General features: G+C 34.8%; 1 pseudogene; it reads left to right on the forward strand.

The window, feature by feature from the left end:
* The first annotated feature begins 17 nt into the window (after window positions 1-17).
* LOC107003963 lies at window positions 18-4,612 on the forward strand (annotated as a pseudogene).
* Window positions 4,613-7,272: the final 2,660 nt, after the last annotated feature.

Here is a 7,272-nt window from a genome sequence, read left to right on the forward strand (position 1 = left end):
CCCCCCCCCCCCCCGAAATGAGGAGAGTGAATGAGATAGTCAAGTCAAAAGGTGTTGATTCGGTCACATTAACTGAGGAATCTCACATTCCTTGGACAGGAATTCCTAATATCTATATTGAAGCAAAGGAGCACCTTGTGGAGATGCTTGACAATAAATGAGAGAACAGAGGTGAGTAGTAGACGATTGCCTAAATCCTTGGGGAGGATATATTCATTCCCGAGTACAACAGTTCACCTGGCAACAACTAGAGTAAAACAACAAGGATGGTAGGCTACCATCCCAAATGAGAGATCCACTTACTGACGAACCACCTATATATGGATATAATGATGATAAAGTTTAGGATGTACGAGAAAATCATGTTATACTTGTCCAAGTCCATCTAGACAAGACTTAGAGATAGAATCTAGTTGTTCTGAAAAACATCTTAATGAGATCACCAAGTGTTCCAACACAAATACAAATGTTCATGTAGTTCCCACTTGGTTGAAAATGCGTCTTCAACTGGTCATTCAAGTTCGGAAGGAGATCTAACTGAAGAACTCATCAAAACCTGATGCCTGGAAGAGCGTGAAATCTTGAGTGCTACCTAAGTTGATGCTAATTAATGTTAAGAATATGTCTCAGGATATTGCAATAATAAAACAGTGATATATTTTTAGAGTTTTTTTAGATTAATTTTATTAGAGTCCTACATGACTTGAATTTAGGGGTTAGCTCTTTATTTGAATTTTACTAATAAGTTAATAACATCTTTTTCTACTTTTAGTTAGGAATTATATCTATAAATGGATGTCTTTGAATTATTAATAATATAATTCCCTGTGACAATTTTGCAATATTTGTTTCTCTCAAAGTCTCTTTCTCTGTTATTTTCTTAATTTCTTAATAAAAAACCAACAATTGGCATCTATAGCCTTCTTCTTGAGGGATCTGTGAGTAGAAAAATGGATTCCGAAAATAGTTTTTCACGAATGACTCCTACTTTTGATGGTGAAAATTATCAATCATGGGCTGTGAGAATGGAAACCTACTTGGAGTCTCTTGATCTTTGGAAAGCCGTGGAAGTGGATTATAAAATTAATCAGCTGCCAAAGAATTCCACCGTGGCCCAAATCTAGAGTTACAAGGAAAAGAAAACCATTAAGTGTAAAGCAAAAGAAACTTTGTTATCTGTTGTTTCGACAATTGTTTTCACGAAAATCATGACTCTGACATTACCAAAAGTTATTCGAATTATTTGAATAAAGAATATTTTGGAGATGAAAGAATTCGAGGAATGAATGTATTAAATTTAATGAGGGAATTCAAATTGCAAAGAATGAAGGATTAGGAACTGTGAAGGAATACTCATAGATTGCTTGGTATTGTCAACAAGGTAAGATTACTAGGCCCTGAACTTAAAGACGCAAGAATTGTTGATAAAGTTCTTGTTATAGTGCCCGAAAGATATAAAACATATATTACAACGTTGTAAATCACACAAGATCTGTCCAAATTTACCTTGGCAGAATTGTTAAATTCTTTGAAGACACATGAACAAAGGAGGCTTATAAGAAAAAATGACAAGGTTGAATCCACCCACAAAACTCAAAGCAAGGGTAAATTTTTGAAAAATACCATTTTGTGAGCACTGTGAAAAAAATGGACATCCTCCATATAAATGTTTGAAGAGGCCAGATGCACAATGTAAAAACTTCAAAAAACTTGCTCATGAAGTTGTGAGTTGCAAAAGAAAATTTCAAAAAGATGAAACAATTTCCCAAGTCACTACTGAAGAAGAAGAAGAAGACATATTTGTAGCTACTTGTTTTCAACCAAAATATATTATTTTTAGATGCTTGATAGTTGTTGTACAAACCACATGACATATGAAAGAAATCTTTTTAAATAGTTCATTCCAATAGAAAATAAGGAAAAGGGTCTGTTGCAATTAAAACAAATTCAGGTACAAAAATAATTTTAGATGTTCTTTATGTGCCTGATATTGATAAAAGTTTGTTTAGTGTTGATTAGTTAATAGAAAAAGGATTTAAAATATTATTTTGGAGACAAATATTGTCGAATCTTTTGATTCTACTAAGGAAGAGATTTTACATGTTGAAATGAGAGGTAAGAGCTTCTCATTTTATCCAACAGAAAATGCACACAAGCCTTGCAAGACAAAGGATGAATTAATAGATTTGTTCAGAAGGTCAATTTAAGATGAGACTACAATCTACAATTCCTGATCCAAGAAGGAGTGTTGAGAATATGTCTCAGGATATTGTAGTGATAAAACAATTAGCTACGTTTAGTGTTTTTTAAATTGTTATTATTAGTGTCCTACATGACTTGAATTAAGGTGTTAGTTCTTTATTTGAATTTTACTGATAAGTTAATAACATGTTTTTCAATTTTTAATTAGAAATTATATCTATAAATGTATGTCTCTGAATTATTAATAAAATAATTCAATTTGACAATTCTGTGACATTTTTTCTCTCAAAGTCTTTCTATGCTATTTTCTTAATTTCTTTATTAAAAACCAACAGGTACTAATGCAATGGATGAGGTAGGTTTTTCCCATGGATTGCTACTGGGAAGGATCAAAAGCTCTATCATCTCCACCAACCTCTAATTGAAACCAATATGAAAATAACACTTTATTAATTAAAGAGAAAATGGTCCAAAACCCCTCCAGTCGATACCCGAAATCTCAACTACACACTCTAACTTTACGGGTATCTTATCACCCCTCTGAACTATTTAAAAACAAAATAAATAACTCTTGAAATGTTGAGTTGGCACACAGAGTGCATTCACTCTCTTTGAGAGAGTAAGTTGACCCTTTTTTATTTTTTTTCTCTTTTTGATCGTTTTTTCTCTTTCTTTTTTCATTGTTTTCTTTCTCCTTCTTACTATCTAAACTATTTTTTGGATTAAAACTTTGAGCAGGTGACAAAAATGAAAGAGTTAATGGTGAAGAGATGGAAGGTGACAAAGGCGAAAACCAAGGATTAGATCCCTATTCAAAGTTCACCGTCGCATTCATTACCTTCTTAAACTCCTATAACTAAGAGATAATGTGGAAGTTAACCGAAAGGATTAGATAACAGTGTATTCCTAGTAAAATATTTAGGGGTCGTGGAGGTGGAGGGGGAGATGGTGGCAGTGATATCGATCTTTTAGCGGCAGGGTTGAAGAAAAGGATTAAGGATATGACAAATCTATATTTCTCTACAACTACGCTAGGTATTTAAATCTTCAACAAAAAAAAATTCACCCAAGTTGGATTCAAATCCCTCTATTATTTTATATGAAAACTTTCACAAAAAATTGAGGAAGAAAGGATAAAAAAGAAGGAGAAAAAATGATTAAAAAAGATTAATTGGTGAAAAACACGTGTCAAGAGCGCGTGTTTCACCACAAGTCATATGAGTGTTTATAGCATTTTAAGGGGTTGTTTGTTTCGTTTTTAAATAGTTCAGGGAGGTGATAGGATACCCATAAAGTTAGAGTGTGTAGTTGGAATTTCGAGTATAGATTGAAGGGGTTTTGGACAATTTTCTCTAGATTGAATGAATAAACACTGCATTAACCAATAACTAAGTCCGTACGGAGTGGAAAAATCTCCAAATATAAAGATAAATGTAATACATTTCTTCTGCTTACAAAATCTCTGCTAGATACACATATTTATATTAAACATAAAGATACCTCCTAACAGAAAACTAGTTACTGTTGTAGATGATAATAACTGCCTAATAACTGTTGCCTATAACTGTTATAGATAACTACTGCTTATATATTTTATCCTATTTTTAAAAATCAATAAAAGTAAATGAGTAGTCGTATCCGCCTCACCTTCAGATTCTTCAACCCCAAGAAAGTTAAAGCTCCTGGCAGTGCAGTTGACAAGAGGAGCGACCTAGTCCCATATCAACATTTGAGACCTTATTCACAGAGGATAATGTCAGCCTCACAAGCACCATTTTCCGACAAGTTGATCCAGAAATTCGACCAACGAAAACCCATCTTGAAGAACAGCCAGGATCTTCCATCTGTGAACAAGATTGTCCAATAGTTTGTTTCGAAAATAAAGAATCTATTTTTGAATACATAGAATCAGTTCTTCTAGGTTCATGATTAAGTTGGGTTGAGTTTCTCTTGAGGTGTCTTTCATCTGACTAGATTCTTGACCCATCATTGGTTCACGAGGTAGAGTTATTTTCAAGTCGCTGTTGTCATGATCAAAAGCTCCTTTTTGATTGTGCAATGAAGTTTCTGAGGCAGTATGTGACACTATTTTGGCTGCAATTCCGGGGTGTCACTTGGTAAACATAACAGTCGACCTTTTCCAAACCGACCATGTAAATTAAATATGGGAGGGAGTAAAATGGTATCTTTTTTATATTCAACTCCTCATTCATTGGACAAACTTTTTAAAAAATATATGTAAAGATAAGATATATGGATTGATCTCTGATTGGATCGTGGTCAAATCGGGGAGATTATTATGGAAGATTTGGTGGATGACACCATCGTCGGAATTTAAAGTGATACTTTGGAGTGTATAAAAGATGTTTTCTTGCCAACCAAAAGTGAAATTGAGAGAAGCATGGATTAGTAACCTGACCTTGTCCCCTGTAGATATTACTACAAGGCTTGCCTAGTTCCACATACCAAGTAGATCGTGAAACTCTTGTGAATGAAAAATGACATAAAATTTTGACATCTCAATTAATAAATTCACCTCTCATCTAGCTTCTTAATTTTAGTGTGTAATACCTCAAAAATGACTTAGGTGAAGCTAGCGCCTAACATGGATGTCATAATGGTATAAGGTCCTAAAGTGGTCTAGGATTTGGTATTGAGGCAGTGTCTAGAGTTTTAAGTGATTTGGAAGTGAAACGTCAAGGGACGACTAAGACGTTCGACGACTAAGTCACCTATGTGCCTCATATGTGTTTTATGTTTTATGTGTGATTCATGAGGTTGTAAGGTAATTATATGAGTTATTATGGTGTATATAGGCAGTGTGTCAAGTTTCTTGAAGTTAGGAGGTCAAACGTCCAAGAACATCCATGACGTTCGAAAGATTTGCCTTGAAACGACCTTGTGTGTCTATACATGTTTCGTTGAGTTTTACGTGTTCATTTTGGATGGAATTCATGTGAGAGGTCCTAAAATCATATAACAGCATGTTTGGGTTGGAAACATCCGGGAAAACATCCCCAAGGACCATCCAAGGGTCCTTGATGAAGGAACCTTTTCATTGAGCTAAGACTGCCCAAGACAACCCAACCTACGGAGGCAAGCGACGCCCAGTGGGTCAGTCGACGCCGCGTAGGTGAGAGGTCGTTGGTGGACACTTAGGCGTTGGAAATAAGAAGCCAAAGACCAGCCTCAGTCCCAAACCACGGACCAACAGAACGGTCCATTGCTCAAGGGATGGGCCGTCGATGGTCTTCCGTCTGTGAGGCTACCTTCCTGCGCAGGTTCACTGTTAAGTGAAGGGTGAATTGGTAAATTCACCCAATGTCCAAATTAGATGTTTGGAGGTTCCTTAAGGGGCTCTTGTATATTTTAAATATGTATATAAGTCTTTAACACTTAGAATATTTCATTCTTCAAAATCAAAACTCAAATCCCTTAGAAATTCTCTAAAACTCCATTGGAGCCAAACACTCAAGGAAGGGCTTTGATTGGAGAATTGAGTGGAGATTATTCATCAAGAGGATTATATTTATGAAGGTATGATTTTTGATCCTTGAAATTCTATTCATCAAGGAGCCCAACTTTCAAAGAAGTTTTCTAAAGTTTTCAAAGATGAATTGTCCAATTTCATGATCTATCCATGGGTTCTTGCATTAAAGGTTTTAAGACATTGAATATTGATTGAATTTTAGTTAATAAGATGATTTTAACTCAATTAACCTATAAATCCATGTAATTGATGAACCCTTGTTTTTGACTACTTTATGTGTCAAGTGATTTGGACTTAATGCTTATGAAATCTAGTGTAGTTTTCTATGGAATATTGATTGATGTAATAATTGTATTGAATGGATATCTAGGTTGTGTTATATTGGTGAATCTATATTGAATTGACCTAGTTTCATTGAATATCATAGTTTATGTATTGAATTGTTGGTTATGAACATGGGTAAGGGCCTTATGGTATTGAATTGGATGATTTAGCATTGGATTGAAGTGTTGAGAATTTAGTGGTGGTAAGATGCCCTAATACTTTTTATTATATGTTAATTAGACTTCAATTATTTTATGATTGGTACAGTCCACTTATGGTGGCGGTGTTATGTGGCTTACTTGCAATTGATGTGGCCTTGTCGGCGTTACTTTATGTACTATGATAATCATGACCTTGTCGGCAACTACCTGAAGTATTATGATGATTTGTGTAGTTGATTTATGTTAAGTATGAGCATATCTATATACATGTGAAGTAATGTGAAAGTATGTGTTCTTTCTATGTATGTTAGGAAATCATGTAGACTATGACTAGTGCTTATATGTGTACTCATAGAGGTTGATGCATGATTTTTCGTACTTGACTATATGAGTTGTGATGGTTATATTGAGATAATATAGTAATGTATAGGATTACATGAAGATGATAAGGGTCATTCCTACGTGATACATGTGATAAAGTGACTAATGTTGTGTCTTGTTTTAGTAGACATGTGTCCCTTACTTGATACATGTATGAGTGATGTGTGAATAATGAGATGTCTTGACAAGGTAGGCTTAGTGCACCCTTGTCATGTATGAATAAATGATATGTGAGACCTTAGATGATGTTAAGAAGGTCATGTACGTGGAAAAGGTCATGTTATGAATTTGAAGTTGAAGAGTCGTAATGGCATCCTTCTTATAAAGAATGATTGACATAGGGTTAGTTGGCTGGAACGTCATCATATCATCATTAGGAAAGTTATAATGATCTATATTAGTCGCCATTGAAAGGTATCCCTAGTGAACCTCTTTGGTAGGGTGAATGTGTTGGGTTAAGAACTAGATAAGGAACCTCTTCATGTAATCATTTAGTGTCAATTACTCTATGAGAACAAAGGCTAGCACCAAGTGATTATGTTATGGGAACTAGCTCAACTTGAGATGGAGTCTAGAGTACAATGTCTCTCTACTTGAGAATGAAACTCGAATGGATGAAAGCCCTTCATATTCCTTAACCATGTGCCTACATGGGATGTGTCCTAGTTCTACCCTTGGCAAGTAGAAGACCCTCATCGGAGTAGGTTAGAAATC

This window comes from Solanum pennellii, chromosome 11 (assembly GCF_001406875.1).
Source record: "Solanum pennellii chromosome 11, SPENNV200".
Classification (NCBI taxonomy): domain Eukaryota; kingdom Viridiplantae; phylum Streptophyta; class Magnoliopsida; order Solanales; family Solanaceae; genus Solanum; species Solanum pennellii.